Source organism: Cydia amplana, chromosome 16 (assembly GCF_948474715.1).
Source record: "Cydia amplana chromosome 16, ilCydAmpl1.1, whole genome shotgun sequence".
Classification (NCBI taxonomy): Eukaryota; Metazoa; Arthropoda; class Insecta; order Lepidoptera; family Tortricidae; genus Cydia; species Cydia amplana.
Window position 1 is genome coordinate 2,793,689 of NC_086084.1, and position 5,366 is coordinate 2,799,054.

Below are 5,366 nucleotides of genomic sequence, written 5' to 3' on the forward strand. Positions count from 1 at the left end.
GCGCGTGTTCAGAACTGAACGTATATGTATGTATGTGAAGCTCGACAGTTTTCGACAGAATGACACCTGTCATGTCAGTTTCAATTTAATTGTTAAACGTTTCTTAAGATTTGGCGATTTTACCTTGCTTAGCTAAGCTAATCCTACAGACTTTACAGTGATGAGATGAAGCGTGGCAGTTTGGCAGTATCACTATAAATGTAACATTTTCATGAGGATTTGGCGTTTATGGTGGCAACTCCAGACCTAGTCAATTCGATGCACAGTTATGTTGGACTTACACTAGTAAACCAAGATTTTCATGAAAACAAATGTGATAATTTGAAAACAATCGCTATTCATGTTGCGAACATTAGTCTGCTAGTCTCAGAAAATGATTGCTTTTCACTGAAACGCTTCTAACAACCTCTAACGTATCCAGTAACTCGAGGACGATTAATCTTACTCAACGGCCAGAAAAATTGATATCCATCAACCGGATTTCTACGTGAAATTATAGTTTTGCTGCCAACCTCGAGCTTAAAACTTTCCTAGTGATACATTTAACTATTCATTTTAGAAATAACTTATCGGGGACTTACAATTTAAGCTAAGCAAAGCTATAAGTTACAGTCAGCACTTCAGCAGCAAAAGTTGCTATGCGGGCGAGGTGTTCAAAATTACCTTGACACGCTCTTATTCTCTAACAATAAAGTCGTGTCGGGATCATTTTGGATACCTGGTCCGCTTAGTAACTTCTGCTGCTGACTGTACAATTTCACAACTCTAAACCGGTAACAAAACACGTCAATGTTAAAATTGGATTTTGTACTTTTATAATAGACGACGACCGGTCTGGCCTAGTGGGTGGCTGGGTAGTGACCCTGCTTATGAAACTGATGGTCCTAGGTTCGAATCCCGGTAAGGGCGCGTGTACACGGTGTCGCCTCCGCGCCGCCGCCGCGCCTTCGCGCTATGTACACGTACGCGTGAAACCCGCGGCGGCGGGCTATACGAGTCTCGTGTACATAGCGCGAAGGTGCGGCGGCGGCGCGGTGGCGGCGCGGCGGCGGGCTTTACGCGTCTCGTGTAAGTACATAGCGCGAAGGTGCGGCGGCGGCGCGGTGGCGGCGCGGCGGCGGGCTTTACGCGTACATAGCGCGAAGGTGCGGTGGCGGCACCGTGTATACGAGCCCGTGCAGCGGCGGCGCGGAGGCGGCACCGTGTACACGCGCCCTAAGGGCATTTATTTGTGTGATAAGATGAGCACAGATCTTTGTTTCTGAGTCATGGATGTTTCCAAACATTTGGTCTTTCGAACGATTTTTACATGTCTGATAACCTTTGTATTGCCACTATTTTACTCCGATATAACTGACAATGACAAGACAGATAAAAGTTCCAATGAAACACGATAACAATCACAAGCATTCAAACTGAGGGCTAACTTTGTGCATAGAAGCCAATGCAATACAACTAAGCTGAATGAAATGCGCAAACTTCTCTATTGAGTTTCATAGGTATTTTGCCGTATGTTTACCCCTGACGGAATGGAGACGGTAGGTACCTATATGCGTTTAAGGTGAGAGGTTGCTTGAAATGCAATGATAATCGGTGGCTAAAAAATTACTGCATTCTCGTTGCCAGGGCGGTTTTGGGATTAAACTGAGCAACTTTTACTATGGGACCAACCCCTAATCGCGAAAAAAGAAATTTACCCTCCCATAGAAAATGAACCAGCCAACATTTTTTTTCGCGATTTCGGGGTTGGTCCTATAGTAAAAGTTGCTCAGTATAATCCCAAAACCTCTCTGGCAATGGGAATGCAGTTATTTTTTAGTCGCCCTGTATACTACACACAACACAAGACAAGAATTTACCCTTAGTGGAAGGCTGTTTGTGTGTGTTTTTGTGTACACTAATGATTGTTAATTTGTTATCCTCGAACGGTTCGACTTTGTTGCGATGTTCTGTAATGGACCGATACTTTGGTGTTTCTTAGATTAGATAGATTACAAAACTTTTACTTCCCCAGATGATGCTGTTTTCATATCGTCTAAAATATGGGTAATTCAAACAATGTTATATGTCAAATTCCTCGCGTTATCACGCCCTTATTTTTTGTTTAAAACATAGATGGAATATTTCTCATGTTTGTTTTTTATTCTGAATATACAGGGTGTCCCAAGAAGTAGTGATATACTGAAGCTGGGAGGTAGAGGACCTAGAGGGCTATCTGAATCGCCCCCATGTATGTTCCGCGATTTTTCGTATTTTCGGAGTTATGATTTTTTTTAATTTTTCACCTATCGCCGAGTACGATGAGATTTTTATTTATGGTGACGTGAATTATTGCGGTAGATGCTTGATTTTTTTTGTGTGCTACGCTGATAGATAGGCCAATTCAGTATGGTAACATTTACTATCGTTAGATCTTTGAATGGAATTAAAAAAAAATGCCAAGAAAGATAAAATTACCCAGTATGTTTTATATTTCTTAGCGCCCTTGAAGTTGTGAACATACTGGGTAATTTTATCTTTTTTGACATTATTTTTTTTTTAATTCCATTCAAAGATCTAACGATAGTAAATGTTACCATACTGAATTGGCCTATCTATCAGCGTAGCACACAAAAAAAATCAAGCATCTACCGCAATAATTCACGTCACCATAAATAAAAATCTCATCGTACTCGGCGATAGGTGAAAAATTAAAAAAAATCATAACTCCGAAAATACGAAAAATCGCGGAACATACATGGGGGTGATTCAGATAGCCCTCTAGGTCCTCTACCTCCCAGCTTCAGTATATCACTACTTCTTGGGACATCCTGTATAAATATAGTAGTTTATGTGACTGCTACATAATGAGAGGCATTAAAATACGAGTGTGGGTTTAAGAAACGAACGTTAGTGAGTTTATTAATAGGATCACACGAGTGTTTTAATGCCTAATTATGTACAGTTATATACACTACTTTATTTAAACACATACTTAAAACTAATTAAAAGATAAACTGTACGTCAAATGGCGGTGAATGAAAACTTTTTTCACGCATGTCACGGATCCATAGTTTTTATTTAATTCCTAGACAAAAGAATGAAGTCCCTATTCTCATGTCACTCGAGATCAAATATCGTGCGGTTTATATTAAAAAACATACTAAATTGACGTTTCGTATCGATAACTGTTTTAATATCTATGGATACTAGAATAGAGACCCACTTGAGTTTTGACTGCTGTTCCAAATTTAAACTCATAACGATACAAAAAAATTGTAACGTTACAGTACTTATAACATTACAGTACAAATTTTCCTACTACCACAGATAAGAAAGTTCTCATAGTAAAATTGGTAGTAATAAAGCTGGTCATTTCCTACGGTTTCTGAACGCATTATAGAGCAATAATGACATGTGTGTAGATAAAGTATTTTTTTCAGCATTTAGCCTTGTTTACAGTGTCCTATTTCATCGTATTGTCCGCCGCGACCCCGCGGTAAGCGTATGCGCTCATGAAATTGCAAATTCATAATGCTCTGCTCGACTTTACGTAATCGTAACTGCATAAATACAGGACTGTATTAAACTGCCGATCTTTTCGTTAATTTGGTACACCAAATAAAAATAGATCGAATGTTTGCTGAGACATTACTGACATTATTTATCCGCGACCAAGATGCGTCGAAATATCAGACTGGTAAAGGTAAACAAAAGTTCTTCAAAACTCACTCCCTCCGCCAGCGATCTCTGTAATTAGACCTCCGTCAGTAGTTTGAAGCGTCTTACTTAAAAACCCTGGCACTCGCCCAATCCTCCCGCAATTCTGACAGGATCAAAAAATCCTGACATGTCAGGAGAAATCCTTACGTACGGCAACCTTAACAGTAAACCACTAAATGGACGGGTGGACAAAAATTAAAATATTTAAAAAGCGTAATTGTACGGTTTGACTCTTGACCTATGAGATCATAGACAACCAGCCCATATTTCTAACTACAAGATGCTCCACTAATGATTGAACTCATTAATCAACATCAGTATTATATTCTTTGATCAACATCATAACGTATTGCAAAACTAATCGATTTTACGAAGGTTAAATCGATTTTTGGCTTTGATCGTAAACGGCCTCGATTACCATATTACACCGGTGTGCAAAACTTCAACTTCAACTTCAACTTCAACATTTATTCAGCAAATAGGCCACAAGGGCACTTTTACACGTCAACATTGAATTTACATACAAGCAAAATAATAATAATTATACATCAACAATTATTAAATACAACTACAACTACCAAATCAAACTAACGTAATACAATTACTTAGAGATGTATAAGGTCTCTTAATGTCGAATTACATAAAAAACTATAATAATAATATTAAAATAAAAACAAAACAGATACATGGAAAAAAAAATCTAAACTTATTTAGAGGTGTAAATGTCTCTAAGTGTCAGAACTAAAAAATAACATAGTTTATCAAATTATCCTTAGAGATGTATAGGGTCGACGAATCTAAGTCAATTATTATGATTTAACAGTTACTTGAGTGGTTAAATTGATAATAATAACGGAAATCCATTTGGAATGGTTTAAAGTGATGGCCCTTAAGTTACTTTGATTACAAACAATTAAGTTGATTATAAATGATTAATGTTTAGTATAATGCTAATTGTAAAGGTTATTTTTTAGATATAGTTTTGTAGTATTTATAGTAATCATTAATGGGGCGATTCAATAAAGTAATGTCAGTATGTTTAACGTCGGTTTCTTTATAATGTCTAGCAAACGTCAGTTCAGTGTGTCGAATCTTTACCAAGTTATATTTGTACAATGTACAGATAATATGTATGTATTCAGCAGAAGTTATAAACTTTTATAATAAACTTATCAAATGTTCTCCTAACCATATTCTTTATGATCAACTTAGATGGTTGGCAATCCTCAACTGTGCGTTTCTCCAGAAACTTCAGGCGATTCATCTGCTAGTTTGAAATAAAAAATACAATTCACGACAACGTACAACAAAGTTTGAAACCTAACCTAAACTATGAAATTTTAAAGATGGATTAACATTAATAAATTTTCAAATGCCTAGTGTCAGTGATACAGTAACTATATTTAGTATAGTGAGGTTCAAAGAGGCATCATAAACTGGGTTCAGTTTCTTTTCATCTCGGGCACTGGAGAACGCTTTAAGCGAGGTCTGCCTCATTAGTAAAGCTTTTCACCACAACACGTTGTTTCTAATGGCTTTGCAGTGTTGAAAACGGCTTAACATTTTGTACTTTTGTAAATTTTATTTGATAGCGTGATCATAATCGTATTGCCCATTTAAAACGATGTTATAGGTAACAATTCAATTTATAAAACATTCTGTAT

At 37.3% G+C, this 5,366-nt stretch overlaps 1 protein-coding gene across 1 annotated transcript in view; it reads right to left on the reverse strand.

The window, feature by feature from the left end:
* The window catches only part of LOC134655430 (oxysterol-binding protein-related protein 9), a 140,213-nt gene that overhangs the window by 106,085 nt on the left and 28,762 nt on the right, over nucleotides 1-5,366 (reverse strand). The window lies entirely within an intron of this gene.